The sequence below is a fragment of the Ovis canadensis genome, chromosome 13 (assembly GCF_042477335.2).
Source record: "Ovis canadensis isolate MfBH-ARS-UI-01 breed Bighorn chromosome 13, ARS-UI_OviCan_v2, whole genome shotgun sequence".
NCBI lineage: Eukaryota > Metazoa > Chordata > Mammalia > Artiodactyla > Bovidae > Ovis > Ovis canadensis.
Window position 1 is genome coordinate 88,516,033 of NC_091257.1, and position 25,206 is coordinate 88,541,238.

Consider the following 25,206-nt stretch of genomic DNA (forward strand, 5'->3'; position numbering starts at 1 on the left):
TTTAGCAGATGCTGCCAAATGATTTTTCCAAAAGAGCTGTACCAATTTACACTCCAATCAGCCCAGTAGGGATATTTTATTTCTCTTTTGCAGGCTGTGGTATCTTCTCAAGGTTTTATAGTTAAATGTATGAATTCTAGAATGGAAATGAAGGTAAAATATAAATTTATAAATAAATCATAACCTCATGCCATGATCCTATTTAAAACCTTACAATGGCTCCCCACTGCCCCTGGGGGCACCCCCTTCACACCCTGGTGTTCATGACTCACCATTACCTGATTCCCCCCAGCTGCTCCTGGTTTCCTCTCCATCTCTGCACTCCAACCCAGCTGAGCAGCTCTTTGCTTCAGGTACATCCTCCATAGCTTCCTCATCCCCATTCTCTCTCCTTTACTTTCCTGCTGTCCTCACCTTCCCTATCAAAATTCTAACCATACTCCAGAGTTAAGCTTTAAATAATAGTTTATCAGGAACTCACCAAACCCATAGGGCTGTCATGAGGATAAAATATAATAAGGTAATGTAATAATATAATGACATTTAATCCTCTGACATCCTAGGTGGGCTGTGGCACACAGTAAGCACTCAACAAGATGACTATTATTAACATTAGTATTACCAAAAAACTATTAGTGTCACTACTGTGCCAGATGCTATGCCTACTGTTTTACATAGGCATCTTCTCATTTTAATTCTCACAATAAGTTGTGAGATAACTATTATCCCATTTTATAGGATAAGAAAATAAGGATAAATAAGGTTAAGTAACCATTCCAAGGACACACACAGCTACTAAGGGCAGAACTGGAATTCAAGTCATGTCTTTCTGACTCATGTTTTTAATGAACCACTAAACTCACTATGCTCTATCACAGAATTCAAATGCCATCTCTTCCACAAACCCTTCTCTGATCAAACTCTCTGAGTCCCAGGGGGCGCTTTGTCTTCACTTTTATTGGGTATCTATTCCACTGCACCTTGAAATGCAGTCCTTGGTCAACCTACTTGATATTCTGTCTGCTGTGTAAGCTCATTCCGCCTTCATTTCCCTTCAGAACCGTGGACAGCACCCAGCATTGCCCATCCCACTAACAGTGTGTTTAATTGAATTGCTTTTATTTTTAGAACATCCTCAAGAAAAGTGTAAATCCTCCAGTAAAGAAAACAAGTGCGTCTCATTCAGTTGTCCATATTGAGTATGAATGTGTTATTGTACCTCCTCTCAAAAGCAAGTATCTGTGAAGAAACAGGATAAATGATAATAAGTTACTAACTGACATTATTTTTAGCACTTACTCTTTACCAGACACTATTTTTTATAGATAGATAGATATACATACATGCATGGTATTTACATATGTTGTGCTATTCGCTTAGTCGTGTCTGACTCTTTGCGATCCCATGGACTGTAGCCTGCCAGGCTCCTTTGTCCTTGGGGATTCTCCAGGCAAGAATACTGGAGTGGGTTGCCATGCCCTCCTCCAGGGGATCCTCCCAACCCAGGGATGGAACCCAGGTCTCCCGCATTGCAGGCAGATTCTTTACCGACTGAACCACCAGGGAAGCCCTTATATGTTAAATTAATATAAATTATAATACACAAATTGTGCGTGTGTGTGTATGCCAAGTCGCTTGATTCATGCCTGAGTTTTTGTGACCCCATGGACCGTAGACTGCCAGGCTCCTCTGTTCATGGAAGTCTCCAGGCAAGAACACTGAAGTTTGTTGCCATATCCTCCTCCAGGGGATCTCCCTGGCCCAGAGATTGAACCTCTATCTCTTATGTCCCCTACATTGGCAGGCAGGATCTTTACCACTAGCACCACCTGGAAAGCCCAATATACAAATTATATATTCATAAATATATATTTTATATACTTACATATGTTCTTATATGTGTATGTACATGTAAAATTTAGCCATAACTCTGAGAGTCAAGTATCATTATCCTAATTTTACAAAAAAGGAGCCAAGCTCAAAGCAGTTCAGCAATTGGCCCAAGGTTACAGCAGACAAGACAGAGCTAGGTTTTAAATCCAGGTTATCTGTAAGATCATATATTCTTAAGCACTTAAGACTGCAGTGATGTGGAAATGGGAGGGAGAGGAGGGAAAGAACACAGCCATTCTCCACTTTGACATTTTATCCAAGATGGATCTTTACAGCTTTGTTTTCGAGATGAGAAGCCCAAAGCTGAGGACGGTTGTATGACTTGCTGCAGGTCCCCAGGCTCTAAAACCCCTAACCATGCCCCTGTCCACAGTAATCCCATGTCTGTGACTGGTCCTGCCTCAGTCCATATGATAGCCTGTGAAGTCCTCCATACATAGAGCTCTGGGTCAGAAGGTTACTTCAAGCTAGGATAATCCCCTGTGGCTCACTGCTCTCCCTTCCCACAGCTCCTGCCTTTCCTGTCCCTTTGAGATAAATACCCTAGAGGTTCCATGGTCAGCCTCTTCCTGGCCTAGCTATTCCCAATGACTTCAAGTCTCACGTCTCCCCCCTGCCCAGGTCCTAAAACTCATCCGAAAACCAAGGACTGAGCTGATAGACAGGAACTCAGGCCTCCACAGCCCTGATGCTGCTTCTGGCTGTGTCTCCAAGGACAGGTCAAGGAAGCACAAACCCTCAGTAAGAACCCTTTCCCTTTCCCCTCTTCTCTCCAGAACTGGCAACATCTGCCTTCCCTTAAAATCAGAGAAAATTTCTTTTGGGTGGAACTTAGTGGTCATCCACAGCAATGCCTTCCTCGTGCAGAAGGGCTACTGAAGCCCAGGAAGGACATGGGGCAGTGGCCATGCTGGCTTTAGGATTCAGGTCTCAGGTGGCACTAGCTGTAAGAGATGTGGGTTCGATCCCTGGCTGGGGAAGGTCCCCTGGAGGAGGGCATGGCAACCCACTCCAGTATTCTTGCCTAGAGAATCCCATGGACAGAGGAGCCTGGTGGGCTATGGTCCACAGGGTCACAAAGAGTCGGACATGACTGAAGTGACTTAGCATGCACGGACTCCTAATTACCAGCCTCTCAGCTCCTTATCACAGTAAACAGCCATTCACGACTATTTCTGAAGCATTTTCAAGGGGCAGCAAAGGAAAGTGGTTAAAAGCATGGACAATGGATGGAACTTCCCGGGTGGTCCAGTAGTTAAGACCGTGCTTCCACTGCTGTGGGCCCAGGTTCAATCTCTGGTTGGGAACTGAGATCCTACATGCCACACAGTACAGCAAAAAATAAATAAATAAATAAAGCATGGACAATGGAGCCTGATGGCTTGGGTTGTACAGCTGGTCTCAGTCACATTATTAGTAGTGTAATCTTGGGCAAATTATTTAACCTGTATCTCAGTTTTCTCCTCTTAAAAAAATGAAGAATATAATACTATGTGCCTCATAGGATGTCTATAAGGATTAAATTAGTATTTTTTCTCTTAGGTACTTAGAATAAGGCCTGGCACGTAGTATGCACTATTTAGTATATGACACACAAATATGTATCAATCAATTAACTAAACTGTCTAAAAAAAGCAAGAGAGTTCCAGAAAAATATCTACTTTTGTTTTATTGACTACGCCAAAGCCTTTGACTGTGTGGATCACAACAAACTGTGGGAAATTCTGAAAGAGATGGGAATACCAGACCACCTGACCTGCATCCTGAGAAATCTGTATGCAGGTCAGGAAGCAACAGTTAAAACTAGACAAAAAACAATGGACTGGTTCCAAAATGGGAAAGGAGTACGTCAAGGCTGTATATTGTCACCCTGCCTGCTTAACTTATATGCAGAGTACATCATGAGAAACGCTAGGCTGGAAGAAGCACAAACTGGAATCAAGATCGCTGGGAGAAATATCAACAACCTCAGATATGCAGATGACACCACCCTTATGGCAGAAAGTGAAGAGGAACTAAGGAGCCTCTCAATGAAAGTGAAAGAGGAGAGTGAAAAAGTTGGCTTAAAACACAACATTCAAAAAACGAAGATCATGGCATCTGGTCCCATCACTTCATGGCAAATAGATGGGAAACAATGGAAACAATGAGAGACTTTATTTTCTTGAGCTCCAAAATCACTGCAAATGGTGACTGCAGCCATGAAATTAAAAAACACCCGCTCCTTAGAAGAAAAGCTATGACCAACCTAGACAGCATATTAAAAAGCAGAGACATTACTTTGCCAACAAAGGTCCATATAGTCAAGGCTATGGTTTTTCCAGTAGTCATATATGGATGTGAGAGTTGGACTGTGAAGAAAGCTGAGTGCCAAAGAATTGATGCTTTTGAACTGTGGTGTTGGAGAAGACTCTTGAGAGTCCTGTAGACTATAAGGAGATCAAACCAGTCCATCCTAAAGGAAATCAGTCCTGAATATTCATTGGAAGGACTGATGCTGAAGCTGAAGCTCCAGTACTCTCGCTACCTGATGCAAAGAACTGACTCCTTAGATAAGACCTTGATGCTGGGAAAGATTGAAGGCAGGAGGAGAAAGGGACAACAGAGGATGAGATGGTTGAATGGCATCACTGACTTGATGGACATGGGTTTGAGTAAATTCCAGGAGTTAATGATGAACAGGGAAGCCTGGTGTGCTGCAGTCACACAGAGTCACAAAGAGTCAGACACGACTGAACGACTGAACTGAACTGAAACTGCCTCCATGCCTCCTTTTGGGGGATACAAATTTGAGTCTGCTCTGCATCACCAAGGTCACAGCTCACATCCCCACTTACTCTGGTCTGGATGACTGCCAGAGTCAATTAACTCAGAGACTCCCAAGCACCTGCTTAGAGGCCAGTGTGAATATGTTGGGAACTTGGTTAAAACAGATTCCTTGGTCTTCTCTCCTGGAGATTCTGGTTCAGTAGGCCTAGGGTGGGAACCACGAATCTGCAGTTTTGGGGAAATCTCTGGATAACTCAAATGCTTGGTCAGGAGATCACCATTACTCTAACTGGTGTCGCCAGCTGAGAAATGTCCTCTTCTGTCAGTTCTCCACTCTGTGGCCTGCATGAACTTTCTAAAACTCAGTCCTGAATATGCCATCTCTTCCATTTAAAATCTCCAATGATACTCCACTGCTTGCAGAATACATCCCAATAGCATTAACACACACTGCCTTTCTGACCTGCTCCCAAACTACATTTCTGGTCTTTTCCCCTCCCTTTCCCCAGTGGGCTCTGCATTCCATTCACACTGAATAATTCAGGTAACCCCAAATAGTCCACATGACCAACTACCCCCAAATATCTTACCTATCATCTCACATAGGAAATTCTCAGCATTTTCCTCTCTGGAGAAAGATGCTTTTAAAAACAACTGTTTGTTGATGTATAATATGCAGAATGTACAATTACACAGTGTACAACTCTAAGCATACAGCTTGATGACCATTACAAAGTACACTCATTTATAGAACCAGCACTGAGACCAAGAAACAGGATTATCGATGTTCCAGGAACACCTCATGAGTAGCAGTCACTTCCCCTCCAAGAGTAGCATTATCCTGGCTTCTAACAGCCCAAATTGGCTTCACCTGTCTTGTACTTCCATATACACAGAATCACCTAGTATATACTCTTCAGTGTCCGACTTCTTCCACTTAACATTACATTTGTGAGATTCATCCACGCTGATTGCTTCATTGCAGTTCATTTATTCTGATGGCTTCATTGTCTAACATTGTATGAATATATCTAAATTATTTTTATTCTTTCTACTGTCGATGAGCATTTGGGTAGCTTCCAGTTTGGAGATATTACAAATAGCTCTGCCAGATACAATCTTGTGCATGTCTTTTGGTGACCATCTGTGTACACTTCTTCTGGCACATTCCTAGGAATGAAATTACTGGGTCACAGGGTATGCGTTTGACATGCTCTTTAAATGGGTTAAGCATGATGTGGACTGGAAAGCTTAACACGTTAGATTATCCTTCGGCAAGAAGCAATACTCTGAAGAAATGAGGTACAGGGCTAGAATATTTTGGGAGCAATACTGAGAAAACTGTTGACTAACTGTCTGACTTACATACATACTCCTCAAATGTAGTATTTGTTAAATGAATGTACAGAGGGCAAAGAGCACCAGGACAAGAGAAGGAGAAGTGGAAAAGGCCTGAGACACAGTAGGCTTTCAAAAAGTGCTGGGGATTATAATTAACCTCTTCAAGGGTCAGGAGTCAATGGCCCACTGATACTATGCATGCATGCTCAGTTGTATCCCACTCTTTTGTGACCCCATGGACTGTAGCCTGCCAGGCTCCTCTGTCCATGGGATTTTTCAGGCAAGAATACTGGAGTGCATTGCCATGCCCTTCTCCAGGGGATCTTCCCAGCCCAGGGACTGGACCTGAGTCTCCTGAATCAGCAGGCAGATTCTTTACTACTGATACCACCTCTCACAAAGTTGTCATTATTTCATTGATTCTAAGACACATTTTCTGACATCTATGAAATTAAGATGTGAAAGACAACTGAGCATGTCAGAGTTAAATTCTGACATGTTTTTTATCTATTTCGGTGGTACAAAAAATAAAAGTTGTGATGTAATTAGCCTGACAGCCACATGCAGATGGAACTGTCCGTGGTGCTGATTGGGGCAGAGGTTCTGGGCTTGTCTGAGGCAGAGGTAGCTGCTCACAGGGAGGGGAGACCACAGAACCAAGTAACCCGATCCCCTGTTTGTTTTAGAACCACAGTCCCTTCCCACAGGCTTGTTGACGTCTCCAATTCCACTCTTCCATGTAAAGACAGAAACTCCTACTACTTACTCGGCTCAGCCAGAGCATATGATAGGTACTCAGTATCCATTACTTCATCCAAGCCACACAACCACTATTGTCTCCATTTTCAGAAGAGAAAACTGACTCAAGGAGGTTAGTGAACCTGCCCAAGATGGCAAAGCTGTTACATGGAAGCATGATCCTGGTTCAGGGCAGATCAGAGTGTAATTTTTGCCCTTTAGGCCACTTTTCATTGGGCAAGAGGGGGCAGAGTCCCACAGACTTTTTTTCCAAGAGGATGTGAAGGGGAAAGAGGGAGAAATCATGAAGATGCACAGAGGAAACAGGTAGGAGCAAGGGAGGCAAAGAGCACATAATGAGGATTTGAGAACACTAGAGAGGCAGAATTTGAAGATTTTGAGAGGATCAACTGGATAATGAGCTTTGTGACTCTAAAGGGTTCTGTTCCCAGACAGAAATGTCATTCTCACTTATCCAATGAAGTATATATTTATTGAGCTCATTTTCTATACCAAGCTTTTCTTGGTCTTGCAGATTCTTCTTTTAATATTTATTTGTATTTATTTGCCTGGGCCAGGTCTTAGTTGCAGCTTGAGAATTCTTAGTTGTAGCACGTGGGATCTAGTTCACTGACCAGGAATCAAACCCGGGCCCCCTGCACTGGGAGTGTGGTGTCCAAGCCACTGACCACCAGAGAAGGCCCTGGTCTTGCAGATTCTAAGACACAGTCCTTGTCCTTAAGGGACTTATAATTAATAGACAGGGAGGGGAGATGAAACAGAAATATTGATCATTTATTAAAAAAAACTTACTAAATGCCTTATCCATGCCAGGGGCCTGTGCTGAAGACTCCTAACACAAGTGAACTACAACAAGACCTGCCCCAAACTCCCAGTCTACTAGGAGTCAGCCAAGTAAAGGGGCAATTCTTAACACAAGGCATTATAATTACAACATAGTGTAGCTCAACGGCAGAGATACACACCATATTATAAGAACTGAGGAAAAGAGTAATTAATACACCACTGGAATTAGAGGCCGGGTGTGGGTTGTAAGGAGAATTACTTAGCCGCTGAGTTATACTTGACTGCCAATCAAACCTTAAGATTTTATTGCTGACGGAAGTGCTACCTTTTGGGAGACTACAGTCAAAGGCTTTACTGACAAATGGAAAACATGTAGAGGGAAGGTAAAAATGTGAAACCAAAATACAAACTGAGGACAAAGAGTTCTGAAAGCAGAGGAAATGCATTTGGGGAAGGGGAAGGTAGTGTAACTTGGCTGGGATGTCCAGGGAAAAGCCTTTCCCTCTCCTCAAGCTTCCAGTCTATCTCAAGTGTGGGAAGATTCCAGGGTGGGAAGATTTCCTGGAGAGGGGGCATCTCAGCCATTACTGGAAGGAAGATCATTTACAATTCCCACAAGTTTCCCCAGGAAGCCATTCCCACCAGCTCTTGGGACAAGCTGAGCAAGCTTTGGGAGAGTTGAGTTGTGAGCAAAAGGAGAGTCTCTGGTTCCATCTGGCACTAGGAAGCTTCACAATCCACACAGCTTTCAGGGCTTCCAGGATCTGCCCCAAACCTATACTACAGGTCTGACGTCATGTACATGCCAGGTGCTCCACACCGATTACTCACCACTCGCCAAACAGCCCACATGCTTCCGTCTGAAGAGCACAGGCTCTGGAGTCTGAACAACCAGTCTTGGGACTTGAAGCACCCCTCTGCTACTATCTGAGTAAACTAAAGGAAGTTACTGAACCTCTCTGAGCCTCGGTTCCCTCAAAAAACAGAATTAGTCATAGAACCCATTTTACACTGCTGTAAGGATTAAATGTATTGGAGAGCTATCACTAGGGTGTGCTGCAGTAACAAATGACCCCCAAGTCTCAGCAGCTTATAGAAACATGGTTTGCTTCTTCCTCATATTAAATGCCCTCTGTGAGTTAGGTATGGCCCCACTCCATGAATTAATTCTTCTGGGATGCAGGATGAAAAAGGAAGAGCATGTCCTACCTAGGGCATACTCTTCTCATGGTGGAGAGAAAACAGAAATGATGGAACCATGAGATAGCTCTTCTAGTTACTGCATTTTCCCCTATTGTTGCCGATTAGTCACTAAGTCCTATCCGCCTCTTCGTGACCCCATGGACTGCAGTGTGTCCTTTCCTATCTCCCAGAGTTTGCTCAAACTCATGTCCATTGAGCCAGTGATGCCATCCAATCATCTCATCCTCTGTCACTCCCTTCTCTATGGATATTTCTCTAGGCTTATTTTTTAATATATAAAAATAAAGATAAAAACACACCTCCCAATAATGTGCAAAGGCCAAAAGTGCAGGGGAGGTAAGGAAGTTCTCCCCCTCGGCACAAACATTGGAAGGAGATCTCATCAAGGTGCGAAATGATCTCCTGTAACCAGGCAGCATGCTTAGCCCATTGTAGCAAAAGTCCACAGTTAATACTGTGAAATAAATCTTCTCATGCCCCTTGTGGGGCTGAACTCTAGAATACAGCATATGTACAGTGACTGTCATGATAAGATGAAGGCACTCTGGGGAATTCCCTGGCAATCCAGTGGTTAGGGCTCAGCACTCTCACTGCCAGGGACCAAGGTTCGACCCCTCGTCAGGAAGCTATGATCCTCAAGCTGCACAATGTGACCAGACAAACAAACAAAAAAGATAAAGGAACTCAGTAAATGATAGCCACTGTTACCAATAACAGCTTCCCTGGTAGCTCAGTTCGTAAAGACTCCACCTGAAACGCCGGAGACCCCGGTTTGATTCCTGGGTCAGGAAGATCTGCTGGAGAAGGGATAGTCTACTCACTCCGGTATTCTTGGGCTTTGCCTGCAATGCGGGAGACCTGAGTTTGATCCTTGGGTTAGGAAGATCCCCTGGAGGAGGGAAAGGCTACCCTTTCCCTCTGAGATAGATAGCAGCATCCCCATTTCCCAGAAATTCTCAGAAAACTGAGCCTCTGAGAACTGAAGCAGTTTGCCCAAGGTCCCACAGCAGGTGAGTTATGGAGGGACTGTGCAAAACAAACCCGTCCTATCCATACCTAGAGCCGAACACAGATGTTCACAGCAGCATTATTCACAATAGTCCAAAACTGAAACAACCCGAATGTCCATTGACGGATGACTCCATAAGCCAAATATATATTCAGCTACTGGAATATTATTCAGCCATAAAAAGGAATGAATTACTGATTAATGCTACAAAAGATGAACCTTGAAAATATGCAAAATGGAAGAAACAAGTCACAAAACAACACATATCCCATTGATGTGACTATATGAAGTGTCCAAGAGGAGGCAAATCCATAGAGATAGAAAACACAGACTAGTCGTTGCTAGGGGCTGGACTGAGGTGGGGCTAGAGTGTGACAACTAACGGGTACACGTTTCTTTCGGGGGTGACGAAAGTGCCCTACAACTGACTGTGGTGATGACTGCATACCTTTGCAAATGTAGCAAAACCCATCAAATTGTATACTTTAAATAGGTGAGTTGTATGGTATGTGAATGATCTCAGTAAAGCTCTGTGTCTGTGTGCATGTGTGTGTGTGGTTTCCCAGGCCCTGCTGTTAACCCCTAGTCTATACTGACCCGAGAATTAGGCGGCCGGCAGTATCAGGGTGAGTAGACTTTTCAGGTCACCCCTGGCCTCTGCGGGGCAAGAGAGGACTCCAGCTAAGCAAGAGGCCAGAACACAAAGCCTGTCGCAAAGGCCAGATGAATCCTGGGCTGTGCGGTCTGGACCTCAAAGCACACACATGTACTCAGATCTCCGCTGTGGCACTGGAAGAAGCATGCAGTGATCACATGGAAGACAGGGGCTGAATGCCTTAATGACAGCCCCACCACGGCAAACTTTCTTCTGTGCCCCACTCCCAATACCACCTTCCTCGGTCTATGCAGGGTCAGCTTCCTTCAGAGCCCATCAGACCCAGAAAAACTAGCCAGGATCACCTGAGACCCACTGGTATCAGCTGGAACCACCTGGCACGAGTACTCATCAGTCCAAAGCCACCTTAGATGAGTGGCTCTCGGCACCAGAGGCTGCTGGAGAAGCTGGCCTCAAGCATCGCAGCCTCTCTCAATTCAGTTCAGTCACTCAGTCGTATCCAACTCTTTGCAACCCCATGGACTGCAGCAGGCCAGGCTTCCCTTTCCATCACCAACTCCCGGAGCTTGCTCAGACTCATGACCATTGAGTCAGTGATGCTATCCAACCATCTCATCCTCTGTCGTCCCCTTCTCCTTCTGCCTTCAATCTTTCCCAGCATCGGGGTCTTTTCAAATAAGTCAGTTCTTTGCATCAGGTGGCCAAAGTGTTGGAGCTTCAGTTTCAGCATCAGTCTTTCCAATGAATATTCAGGACTGATTTCCTTTAGGATGGACTGGTTTGAACTCCTTGCAGTTCAAGGGACTCTCAAGAGTCTTCTCAAACACCACAGTTCAAAAGCATCGATTCTTCAGCTCTGCTCCCACTCAACTCAACCAAATCCCATGAGTGCTTAAAAACCAGTCCCTCCAGTAACAGACTTTATTTTCTTGGGCTCCAAAATCACTGCAGATGGTGACTGCAGCCATGAAATTAAAAGATGCTTGCTACTTGGAAGAAAAGCTATGACCAACCTAGACAAGTGTATTAAAAAGCAGAGACGTCACTTTGCCGACAAAAGTCCGTATAGTCAAAGCTGTGGTTTTTCCAGTAGTAATGTATGGATGTGAGAGTTGGACTCTAAAGAAAGCTGAGTGCTGAAGAACTGACGTTTTCAAATGATGGTGCTGGAGAAGACTCTTGAGAGTCCCTTGGACTGTAAGGGGATAAACCAGTCAATCCTAAAGGAAACCAACCCTTCATTGGAAGGACTGATGCTGAAGCTGCAGCCACAATACTCTGGCCACCTGTTGCCAAGACCCAACTCACTGGAAAAGACCATGATGCTGGGGAAGATTGAAGGCAGGAGGAGAAGTGCAAGACAGAGGATGAGATGGTTGGATGGCATCACCGACTCAATGAGTTTGAGCAAACTCCTGGAGATAGTGAAGGACAGGGAAGCCTGGCATACTGCAGTCCACGGGGTTGCAAAGAACTGGACACAACTTAGCAACTGAACAACAAACCAGGCACCACCTCACAGGAGGGCAGCTAACCCAGCACCTTCCTAAGGCTTCCAGGTGAGAACCTCCCTGCGCATTCACTCGGTGCATGCTGGGGTCTCCTATTCACTGGATGGAAGTTCTATCCTTTACCTTTCAACAAGTCTCTCCTTTGATCTGGCCTGTTTAAACAAATCCCTCCTTTTAAGCAAATCTCTCTTTTGATCTGGCCTAAACAGTCACAGAATAGCTGGGACCCATCTTGGAGAGGGAGCCTAGGTTTCTTCCCACTCCCTCAAATGACAGCAAGGCTCATGGCCCCCTTGTAGACTGGCAAGGGTGTCTAGACCTCAGCAGGTACTCCATACACCTTCAAGAAACCAAAGGTGACACTTTCCAAATCCAGATCTATGCTTCTTAAACTTTAAAATGCACCTGAACCAACTGGAGATCTGGTTAAAACGCAGATTCTGATTTGGTAGGTGCGGGTGGGGCCTGAGAATCTCCATTCCTATCAACTCCTAGGTGAGGTGGACGCTGCTGATCTGTGGCCCACGCTTTGAGTAGCAAGACATTAATCCATTCTGCTCTCTCTCTTTTCTGACGGCTTTGCCTTTCTTAGGTTGTACAAGGCTCCTCTCGAGAAGCTGATGAAAGCTATTCTCCTTTTCCTTAGAAAAGCACCTGTCAGCACATACACACAGAACACTGCATAACATTTTGAGGCCTGCAGTCCACGGGCTAAAAAACACTTCTCCTGGACAAACCATAGTTCTCATGGAAAAGAGGATATGGTAGAGGACTGATGGGAAAAAGTCCCAGCAGAGTTAGGACTCCTGGGTCTGGTCCCTGCTCCACGGTGGACTCCTGTGTAAATCTGCTAAGTTCTGTTCCCCTCTGAGCTTCAGTTTCCCCACCACGAGGGGACTGGACTAGACTCTGATGATAAATAGGTTTTTTCTTTTTTTGCCAACTCTGATAGCTGTTACCTAAAATATTTGTTGTTAAGAATTCTTAGACTGTGTTTAGATTTGGCAGAAAGGGTGCTGTGATTGATTGGTGATGCCTGCCATGGTCCCAGGAAATGGGGGGGGGGTGCTTAATTGACTGGTAATGTCTGCCAAGCTCCCAGGCCTGGAGGGCTATGGGCTTCCTGCCAGGTAACTAGCCTACACTGGATAGCCCTTCCAGCTGCAACAACCCATAACTCATTTAGAGTCACCCCAGATTGGGGAAAGTGAGGTCTGTGCTTGTCCTCAAGGGGGCAGGAAGGTATCATTCTTTAAGCTGCTGGCTTCTCAAACCTGCTCCCCTGCAGCCCCCTTTGAGAGGAGGTAGAAGAATCCTGGCTCCATGGCAGAGGACAGTGTGTCCTTGCGCTCCCATCTTTGGTTATTTTTAACTCCAAGGACAGAGACGCAAGCAGGAACTGAAATATAGAAGGGCTGCAGTGGGCCACCCAGACTCCTGAGGGAGGGGAAGCCCCCATCCTCTCATCATCACCAAGTTGCTCCATCACTGGCCAAGTGAGAGTCAAGGCAAGCCACCAAGGGATGGGGGAGGGTTCCTTACCTCCCGTGTGAACTCTTCCATGGCTCCGCAGACCATGGACCCTCAGCCAGTTCCTACCAGACCACCACTGTGTCCTGTCCATTCATACATCCAGTGCTGAGGACAGTGTCAAGCCAGATAGATGGGGGTCCTTGTCCACTGTGCCCTTCCAGTCTAGGGTGGAAGACAGACCAGGATGGCAGGACAATTCGGTGGGTACAACTGCAGTAAGTGCTTGGAAGAGAGCATGGCTGTGGCTATCCTATCCCCACCCCCAGGCCTGTGAGCTCTTCAAGAGCTGAGATGTGCTTCATCTTCCTATGCCTAGAACCTGAGACTTAACCTGGCACAGAGGAGAGATTTATTGATTGCACATATTACACAGGTTTGTGATTCATCCAGCTCAGCATTTCACATGATGTTCTCTGCATGTGTTAAATAAGCAGAGTGACATGAATTTGAGCAAACTCCCAGAGAGTGGAGGACAGGGAAGCCTGGTGTGCTGCAGTCCACATGGTCACAAAAGAATCAGACACAACTTAGCGATGGAACATTACATCGGTGACATCGCCTGGAGTTTGAGGATCCTACGGGGGCCTGTCTCAGACTAAATGAGATCCATTGGCTCATTCACTCTCTCACCAAGCATTTCTCTGAGCACCTTCTATATGTCAAGTACTGTTCTAGGCACTGGAGCTAAAGCAGGGAATAAAAATAAGGGAAACCATCTGTCCTCCTGAAGCTCCGATCCAGGAGAGGCAAGCAAACACCAAAGCCCACAAATACATGAAGACAGAGCGGGTGTCAGAAGGTGATGAGTGGAGGGGTGAGTGTTTCAGCTTTAGACAGAGGTTGGGGGTGGGGCTCACCATGATACATGACGCGGGTAAAGAAAGGAGCCATGTGGCTATCTATCTCAGGAGTAAGCGGTCCCAACACAGAGGACACAAACATACAGACCCCAGGGTGGATTTACATTCGGCATGTCCGACAAACAAGGAGGCCGAAGCGGCCGGAGCAGAATGAGCAAGGGGAGTGGTCTGAGATGATGCAGGACAGACTTGGGGAAACAGACACGCTTTGCATCAAGCGTGGCATACAGCGCACGGCAACAATGGTGATGATGACCACCACCACAATGACGACAGTGATGATACAAGCAGCTGGGCATGTGCTGGGTGCTATACTACCCAATTAACAGGGACTCGTTTACTGAATTCTATAATTGAAACCGATTCTATATTACCCCATTTTACAGATGGAGAAGCTGAAGTTCAACAAGATTTATGCAGCTGAGAGGTGGCTGGGCTAGAACGGCAATGCTGGCCATCTGGGGCCAGAGTCTGCTATCTTCTGATCATACCAGCCCTGTCGCACAGACCCTGCAAGTTACACTTTCCTTCCCTCCCTGAGTTCTTAAACCGTTTGGACTCCTTTAAAAACCTTTTGAAAGCTGTATATCTCCATTTTTTAAAAAAATTCTGGTTTTCTACAAGAAAAAAAAATACAGACGCACAACAACACAACTTGTACATGATTTCAAAAAGTCAAGGTGATGATCTCTGGCCCCCAAAGGAAACCCTTTACAAACATCTGTAGCAAAAGCAAGAATTGTCAGAGCTTTCCAAAGAGGCAGGAGGGGAACCTGGGTTCCTATAAGACTAGTTAAAAATACTACAATTTGTCAAGAGTCTACCAGGAGTAAGCCACTTAGAGTCATTGTTGTTCATTTAACCCTGTGAGGTGATGGTTAGTAAGCCCACTTTACAAATGCAGACACTGAAGCACAGAGAGGTTAAACGACTTGACCAAGATCACACAGCTGGAATTGGGCAAAACTGGAATCTACTCCAAATGTAGCTGACCCCAGATCTCAGTCTCTATTCCAGACAGCCTTTCTGGGTTCCTGAACTGCACCCCTCATCTAGCCAGAGAGGGCAAGAAATGTGCTTCAGGTCTCAGAGTTCAACATATTCAGAGCTGGGTCTAGATCCGTACTGCCCAACAGAGCAGCCACGAGCCACATGTGACCACTTAAATTAATGACAACTTTAAAAAACTCAGAATTTGATCCCACAGTTGCACTAAGCACACTTACAGTGCTGAATGGCCACATCTGGCCAGGGCCGTTTTGGACAATGCAGAAACAGAACCTTCCATGGCAGAAATCTCTTATCAGACAGCACCAATCTAGAACCTGGTCTCTTGACCCTCGGCCCAGCGTTTCCCCACTGTCAGAGGCTATCAGAAATTAGATTTGCCTGATCAATGAGATATATGGAAGGAGAGACAGGAACAGGGCAGCTGAAGTTGTGCAAAGGAGAGAGCAAGCTCAGAAAGGCTTGAATGAGGGAAGCTTAAGTTGACTTCTTATACAGAATAAAAGACACAGGAACCATGGGCTGGAGAACCACCTTGCCAGCAAGGAATCTGCCTGTATGTCTAATTATAGGGACCTTCTGCTAGCCACGGGCTTCCCTCGTGGCTTAGACAGTAAAGAATCTGCCTGCAATGCAAGAGACCCAGGTTCGATCCCTGGGTCAGGAAGATCCCCTGGAGAAGGAAATGGCAACCCACTCCAGTATCCTTGCCTGGAGAATCCCATGGACAGAGGTCCCTGGTGGGCTACAGTCCACGGGCTCACAAAGAGTCAGACACAACTGAGCGACTAACACTTTCAGTTTTCTGCTGGCCACGTTTCTCCCTGCCTTGTTGAAGTCTGTAGTTTCTTGAATGGAGACGGGGTCCTCCATCCAGTGCAGAGAGATCCCACTGAAAGGCCAGTTCCCCGGGAGAGAGAACTCGGCGGCTGAAGCTCCTGCCCACTTTCCTGGGACAGGAAGGAGGACGGGACAAGCTTCAGACCCAGCAAATCTGGTAGGGCCTGGACTTGGGGGCACCAGGCTGTCAGCACTGGCAGTGACTGGGGGTGGAGGGGGTAGAGCTGCAAACAGTGGACAAGGTGACACCACAGCTGCCAGGGTAGACCAGAAGACCCAGACGGCACTCGGGCTGCAAAGCCAGCAGGGGGAGATGGCTGAGCCGCCAGGCTGCACAGAGCCCCCTGAGGACCCGTTTATGCCTTGAAGACAACAAAATTGGATTTCTCTGGTGGAGTGCTGTGGAGGGAGAGAAGAGAAAGGACTCATGGCTGGCTCTAAACTGTCTGGCATAGGGGAGAAGGCTGGAGAAGCCCCTTAACCTGCACACAATGGTCTTACCCTCCCTCCTCTCCTCCCTCCCTCCTTCCCTTCCTTCTTGTAGGAACTGACTGTTCCAAAAAGCCTCTTGAAGCTGGAGGAAAAGAAGATTAGATGGAAGACATGGATTAAATTCTCATCCCACCTCTCAGCAGCTAAGCGGGCTTTAGAAACACCTTGCGTGAAGTCACTTCAGCCACTGTCTGACTCCTGCTGCCCCTATGGACCACCGTCCGCCAGGCTCCTCTGTCCACGGGATTTGCCAGGCAAGAATACTGGAGTGGGTTGCCATTTCCTTCTCCAGGGGATCTTCCTGACCCAGGAATTGAACCCGCATCTCTTATGTCTCCTCCATTAGCACTAGCTCGAGTTCTTTCTACCACTCGTGCCACGCCTCTGAGCTTCATCTTCCTGTCAGTAAAAGGTGGGTGACTTTACCACCTTCTCCAGGAACTCTGTAAGGCTCAAATCATCCTGCGTGTCTGTTAGTCGCTTAGTCATGTCCAGCTCTTTGTGACCCCATGGACCGTAGCCAGCCAGGCTCCTATGTCCATGGAATTCTCCAGGCAAGAATACTGGAGTGGGTTGCCATGCCCTTCTCCAGGGGATCTTCCCTTTGCAGAGATCAAACCCAAGTCTCCCACATTGCAGGCAGACTGTTTACCGTCTGAGCCAGCAGCGAAGCCCTAATGATACTCATAATGATGACTGCCAATTAGTGGGGACTTTTGAACAATGTAGCTCATCACCCACTTCTGCTGCTGCTGCTGCTACGTCGCTTCAGTCATGTCCGACTCTGTGCAACCCCACAGACAGCAGCCCACCACGCTCCCCCATCCCTGGGATCCTCCAGGCAAGAACACTGGAGTGGGTTGCCATTTCCTTCTCCAACGCATGAAAGTGAAGTCACTCAGTTGTGTCTGACTCTTCGCAACCCCATGGACTGCAGCCTACCAGGCTCCTCCATCTATGGGATTTTCCGGGCAAGAGTACTGGCGTGGGGCGCCACTGCCTTCTCCATCATCAACCACAGTAGGGCCCATACTCAGCACTCAATGAAAACCTCGTGTATAGTGAATTTACCATATAAATATTTTACATAACAGTAATAGCAGTAATAATCATCATAATAAATTATTGTACAGTAAGTGCCTCACTACTGTCTCGACCCTGTAGAATGCGTGTTAGTCAATTCTCCCACTGACCTGAGGGTAAGCGTCATTATCATCTCTATTTAAGTGATAAGAACACTGGAGAAGACTTCCCTCATGGTCCAGTGGTTAACACTTCGCCTTCCAGTGCAAGGGGTGCAGGTTCGATTCCTGGTGAGGGAGCCAAGGTCCCACATGCTTCATGGCCAAAAAACCAAAACATAAGACAGAAGCTATACTGTAACAAATTCAAAGAAGACATTAAAAACGGTTCACATCAACAACAACAAAAAATCTTTAAGAAAAAGATAAGGACGCTGGGACATGGAGAGGTTAAGTCATTCATTTAAGGACACAGCCAACAGCAGAACAAAAGAGGCGGGTAGGGTTTAAACGGAGGTCTGTCTGAATTTAAAATCTATCGCATCTCAAATTCAATAAGCATTTTGCAGACAACAAAGGACTGTACAAATCTGATTTTCAGTGTCATCACCGTGTTAGGATTAATGGTGATGGTGACTCAGGGCACAAGGGGAGAGGACCTTCCTGTAGTCAGGTTGTCTGTCTGTCAATGCAAGGAACTGCCCTGGGAGCGTGTGAGCTCCTTTCACCGTCATCTGAGGGAGACTGGACCAGGGGTGTCTGAGGCTTTGGTCCCCAGATGGGGAGCCTGAGTCAGCACCACGAATCTTCAATGTGGTCAAACATCAGAATCACCTGGGGAGCTTGTGAAGCAGTATATTTCCAGGTTCCATTGAGACTTTTAATTGAGTGGCTCAGGATCCTAGTTCCAGATGGAAGCACATGGGCAGAGTAGGTGAGGAATCACTGGGCCAGTAAAACGCTGAGCAGCTTCTACCCAGAAGAGTCCTAGAAGCCATGGGAGCCACCAAAGAAACCCATCATATGCCCTCCAGAGGCATGCGATCACTTATGGCAAAACCTTGCTCTGTGCCAAGCATCACACCCACAGGCCCACAGACTCCTTCTCCTAGGCCCCCTCTCTCCAGGTTCCGTGTTTCCTCTTTCCCTTTTCCAGCTTCAGCTTCCCCTCCTCCAGGAAGCCTCCCCTGATTCCCAGAACTAGGGACACCCTCCCTGCTTTGGCCTTCCCCCATAACCAGATTTTCATGTGCAGACCTGTGTGTTCATATCCACCCCCACCACCTCAGGCTGTGATGGGACTGGTGGTGGCTCACTCAAGTCCGCGTGGCCAGGGCCTAGGCCCAGTGTAGATGCTCACCAAGCATCTGCAGAGAGGGACCTTCTCTGTTCCACAAAGGATGGGGCAGAGGAGGCAGCGAGGAAAGTAACCGCTGCAGGAAGGAAGTAATCCAGGTCACCAGGTTCGGAGGGAACAGGACCTGCAAATTCTCCCTGCCACTGTTCAGAAGCAGCCCGGTCTATTTATAGATCGCAAGCCTTCTGCTTCTCGCATTTAAATGCCGGGCCAGGCATGGAATAAAATCCTGGGTAGGTCTGTCAGTTTTTAAATTTATTTTATTTTAACAAGAACAGGAGCGGAAAGCAGGGACAAAAATGAACCAGGGCTATTAGGGTGAGCTGCCTGCTGCTGTCTCGGGTCTTGCCTTGGCAAGCCTGATGTAGTTTTAGACCTGATCCTAGAAATCAGTGCCCCTGTAGAGACCAGCCTGTGAAGGTCCTTTTAAGGTGATTGTTAAATAGTAGCTTTGGTTTACAAAACAGTATCACAAGCATGACCCTGCCTTGGTTTAAACACGCATTCCTGCACATGCTCATTGTATGCACGCTCACACACACACACACACACACACACAACTGGAGAAACAACCCCAAAGGTTAAACATTCTGCTCTTGGATTATAGAACTGGAGTCATTTTAATTTTCTTTCCGTGTGCTTTCTCTGCATTTTCCCAATGTTTTGGTACACAGAGCACAGACTGAGGAGGTTGGGCTCAAGGAAACTGGTTCTGCCATCTGCTAGCTGGGTGACCCTAGGAGAGGTCCTTCATTTCATCATCTGTAACATGGGAATAACAACAGGACTCCCCCCCCACCCGCCACTGCAAAGGTTCACTCTGAGCACTGTCCAAGATAACACGTGCAAAGTCTTAGCACCGCACCGGGAACATGGCGTGTGCTCAGAAAACGCAAGCTGGAATAACTCCACAAGCCGCATTTGTAACTTGTGAAATCACAATATGGTTTTAAGAAACCAGAATGATAGGGAGTGACTCTTGCAGCTCCTGAAGGGACTAGACTACAGCCAGAGGACGGGATACTCAAGGCCTGGGTCCCAAACCCAACTGGCAGGAAATGCACAAAAGGATCCTTCCCTCCCCTTTCAATCTCGCTTTTCTGACTTTGAAAAGGATGGTGCTGGTGGGTATATGGTAAGTACCACCCTCTGGACAGGGGTCCAAAAGGATGATGACAGAGCTCTGGTCTTCAAGAAGGGCGGGGTCTTGGACACGGCTCCAGAGCCTTTCCTGACCTACCCACCCCCTCTCCTGGCCCCACCTCTTCCCCACACTTATCTCTTTTTCTAAATTTTTATTGGAGTAGAGTTGATTCACAAGGCTGTGTTAGTTTCAGGTGTGTCCGTTTGCTAACTGTGTCAGCAAAGTGAGTCAGTTACACATATCCACATGCCCACTCATTTTTGGATTCTTTTCCCATATAGGTCATCACAGAGTACTGAGCAGAGTTTCCCGTGCTATACAGTGCTGTGCGCTTAGTCCTCAGTCGGGTCCAACTCTTTGCGACCCTACGGACTGTAGCCCGCCAGGCTCCTCTGTCCGTGGGGATTCTCCAAGCAAGAATACTGGAGTGGGTTGCCAGGCCCTCCTCCAGGGTAGAAGCCCATGCTATCCAGTGGGTCCTTATTTATTTTATGTATAAAATAGTGTGTATATGTATTGGAGAAGGAAATGGCAACCCACTCCAGTGTTCTTGCCTGGAGAATCCCAGGGACGGCGGAGCCTCGTGTGCTGCCGTCTACGGGATCACACAGAGTCGGACACGACTGAAGTCACTTAGCAGTGTGTATATGTCAATCCCAATCTTCCAATTTATCCCTCTCCCCCGACCTCCTAGTAACCATGTTTTCTACAGCTTTGATTTTATTTTTTAAAATTATTTATTTATTTTTGGCTGCGGTGGGTCTTTGTTGCCGCACGAGCTTTTCTCTAGTTGTGGCAAGTGGAGAATACTCTGGTTGCCGTGTGCGGGCTTCTCATTGCGGTGACTTCTCTTGTTTTGGAGCACAGGCTCTAGGGTGTGCAGAATTCAGTAGTCGCAGCTCCCGGGCTCTAGAGCGCAGGCTCAATTGTTGTGCTTTATGGGCTTAGATGCTCTGAGGCACATGGGATCTTCCCAGACCAGAAATCGAACCCTTGTCTCCTGCACTGGCAGGCAGATTCTTTACCACTGAGCCACCAGGAAGCCCTTCTACTTCTGTTTTGTATACCCACACCTCTCTTAATGCACGTACCCACAAGGCATCAATAAACCTCAGGGTGCGCCTGTCCACACAGGATCCCCAGGGACCTATAGACCTCCCTGCCCCCCACTCCAGCCTGGTAAACAGCTTCTCACCCTTCTAGGCTCTACTGAGCACCCCCTGCTGAATGGGGTCACCCAGTTATCTAGTTATCTGCTCTGCTTATCTCTCCTCTTTGGCTGAGGGAGGCCCCTGTCTTACTGGGCATCTCCCTTCACACCCACCACATCGGAGCAGGGGGTCAGTAAATATGCTGAGTGCATAAATGACGCTTTTTAAAACAAGAAAGGGCAGGGCAGAGCAGTGGTTTAGGCCTACAGATTCACAGGTCAGGCAGACCTGCATTTCACCTTACTGTTGAGCAACCCTGGGCCAAAGATAAGCCTCTCTTCTCAGAGCCTCAGTTTCCTTACCTGTTCAATGGGCATGACAACTGTACCCCGCCCCTTCATATCCCGAAGGGGGTTTCGATAGGATAATCCAGGCAAAGTGCTTAGAGTACCTGGCATGTAAGAAATACAAAATAAACATTTGCTATCATGATGAAGATGATTATTGAAAATATAAAATGACTTAGTGGCTATCTTGGGACCTTGGAGTGTCAGCACTTTCCCTTCTGGTCTCGCTCAGGGCCCCTCTCTGGTTCAGGTCCCGGGAGCACTATGGACTACTGAACAAGTTGCTGCTGCACAAACGTGCCCAGCTGAGGTGGGCAGAAACACAGCCTTTTTCCAACGGCCAGGCAGGACACCCCACAGGCGCCGGAGAAGGGAAGCCTTCTAAGTCACCCTCCTACAGCAGCAGTCCACCTTTTTTGGCACCAGGAACTGGTTTCATGGAATTCAATTTTTCCAGACTGGGGTAGAGGGAGGGTTTCAGGATGATTCAAGTGCGTTACGTTTACTATGCACTTTATTTCTATTATTGCATCAGCTCCACCTCAGATCATCAGGCCTTAGATCCCGAAGGTTGGGGAGCCCGTCCTACAGGAGGTACTATTTCTTTTTTTATTTTGGCTGCTCCATGTCTCAGTTGCGGCACTTGGGATCATCAGTCTTCGCTGTGGCATGTAGGGTCTAGTTCCCTGACCAGGTATCAAACCCAGAACCCCTGCACTGGGAGTCTTAGCCACTGGACCACCAGGGTAGTCACAGGAGGTAGTATTATTTTAAATCCAATCACCTAGAGTTGGGGGTGAGAGGTGTCTTTGTCTACCGGGTACAAACATGCTGTACAAACCATGTGTGTGCACCAGGGCCCACACGTGGTACCCGGAGGGGAAGGGCCACCCCTGGGCAGCTCTCAGTCTCAGTTCAAAGGATGGTGCAAATCACCCACCCAACAGTGTGGGGTCCAGGGCGAAAGGACCGTAAGTCACATTTATTCTAAATATCTAAAAGTTATAAATCAAGCTCTTAAATAAAACATGTTCTATCCTTCCACTCTGACAAGTGTGCCTTCATAATGACCTTGAAGGCCAGGCCAGGTTCAGATTGAGACTCCTCCAAGTTCCATGGCTGAATTCGGAGAGAGGGGTGGAATATGAGGGGCCCTTTACCCCCGCCCCCGTGTACCCGGAGGCCCACTCGGCGTACCTGTGCTCTGTTCTCACCTCCACGAACAGCTACTTCAGGGCCACGTTATCAGGACACCAGTGACGGAGGATGGGCCTAGGGGCGAGGTCTGGACAGGCACCCCAGATACTGACTCAGGGCCATCTGGATGGGGAATTCCAGGGCCCCACATACCTGGAATACGGCCTAGAAAGACGGGTCCAGGTGGGCATGAACCCACTGCCCCAGAGATCCCTCACCCAGTGAGGAGGACTGGAGATCAACCCAATAGTGCTGGGACCCCAGATCAGAGCCCTTCTCTCCAAGATCAAAGGCAGGAACAACACAGCCCATGGTTCAACCAGCAGTCGGGTCGGACACCCACCAAACCAGTCATGAGAAAACACATCGGAGCCTGACACAGGGCAATTCTCCTAAAGACTGTGGTCCAGTGCTTAACGAAACCCTTTCACAAATCCACAGGTTTGGGGGTGACATGGGCACGTGTCTCCTCCCACTGTTCTTTCCCTAGCAAGGCCCAGATTTGGGGGTTTAAATATCCTGGGAGGCCCAGGGCACCTGTAGGCCCCATCCTACTCCGAGCCTTCTCTGGGGCTGGAAACATACATACCCCACTCTCAACTCTTGCCAGGGCTGGGGCTGCAGACAACCCTTAAAACCCAACCTTTAACTAAAGAGTGGTTTTCCTTTTTTTTTTTAAATTTTTTTAAGGATGTAGACATTCACCTCTGGAGAGAAATTATGGGTTTCAAGAGTCCCTGACAAAGGGCTTCATTCCAGAAATGTAAAGCGAGCATTTTAAATTTGGTTCTTATTCACTGCTGGGAAGTATTAGAATGAAGATTACAAATTTAATAATGCAACACGACAGGAACTGGCCCGGCCTCGTCTCCAGGAGAGTAATTTGTTCCTGCCTTCAAACTGGCACTTCCCAGCCCCCCCCGCATCACCAGACCAGCCTGGTGACACGCTCCTGACTTCCTGCCTTGTGCTCTGGCCCACACTGCCGGCCTAGTCAGCCGAACATCATCACAGCCAGGGTCTGAGGAGTCCAGGCTAGGATGGTCCAACCCACTTGAGGAGAGTCATCATCACTAAAGGGAGCCTCCCTGGGCCTCTTGGCTCCATTCTTCCAATCCGCAGCCACAGAGGTCTTTTTAAACCCCAGATCTGAGTCTGTCACCTCTCTGCTACAAAAACTCGACAGGTGTTCAATTGTCCTGAAATTCAAGGCCAAGATTCTTGACTTTAAAGACCTAGCATGATCTAGTACTTCACTAAGCACGTGTGCCTCTGAAACCATATGCCCCTCCTACCCCAGGGCCTTGGCACAGCTGCTAATGATGATAATGCACTAGTATCTACAGCGGATTGACTGTGTGCCAAGCACTGTGCTAAGGGCTTGACAGGTGTCCTCTCACGGATTCTCACCCCTACCCCGTGAGGCAGGTGGTAGAGTCACGTGGATAAGCTCAGACCCTGGAGTCAGACATCTGGGTTTCAGTGCCGCGTCTGCCTCTTCCTAGCAGTGTCATCTGGAGCAGCGTGCTTCACCTCTCCGTGCCTGTTTCCTCATCTATAAAACAGGGACAGTGACAGTACCTGCTTCACAGAGTAGCTGCGGCTCTAATGAGTTAAGGGAGGTGAAGTGTCAGGATGTGACGTGATGGGCACCGTGTGTTAATCACCGCTGTCTTCATCTTAGAGAGGAAGAGGCAGAAGCAGGAGTGATTAGACAGCGTGGTCAAGGTCCCACAACTACCAGTGGGAGTGTGGTCTCCGGACGCTGAAGACTTCGTTTACTGCCATGACACATCCATTGTGGAAAATACCAAGAAAGCGCAAACTATGAAACAAAAACTGTCCATAATTCTGCAGTTACAGTTAATATTTCCACCCCTATGCAGGCATGTATATGTGCATGCTAGAGAGAAAGAGGGGAGAGAGAGACAGATTAGGGGGTGGGGGAGACAGCCACACAGACAGACAGAATCCAGGATTCGATGCCCGCAACTCCCAAAACTGACTCCCAAGTCTGTGCTCTCAGCGCCGTGGCATTCCATCTCATTTCCCTCCCCTCCCCTGCCTTCATCTGGCCAACTCCACTCATCCCTGAAGTCTCAGCTTAGCTGCCTCCTTCCCTCCCGTCCCCCGGGACATTTCCTCCAGCTCCAGCAGCCCCCCGCACCCTGCGCTTGATGTGTATGGCACTTAGCACAGTAATGATCAAAGTATTCATTGTTCCTCTGGGTTCTCGAACGTCTGACCCCACCCCTACCCTCACCAGACTGTAAATTCCATGAAGGCAAAGACTGGGCTTGTCTTGATTCATCAGCACCTAGGACAGGCCCTGGCCATCAGCAACCACTGGAGAACAGGGAGACAGGGA

General features: G+C 47.4%; 1 protein-coding gene across 2 annotated transcripts in view; it reads right to left on the minus strand.

Annotated features, from left to right (window-relative positions):
• The window catches only part of RIMS4 (regulating synaptic membrane exocytosis 4), a 71,724-nt gene that overhangs the window by 31,094 nt on the left and 15,424 nt on the right, over window positions 1-25,206 (minus strand). The window lies entirely within an intron of this gene.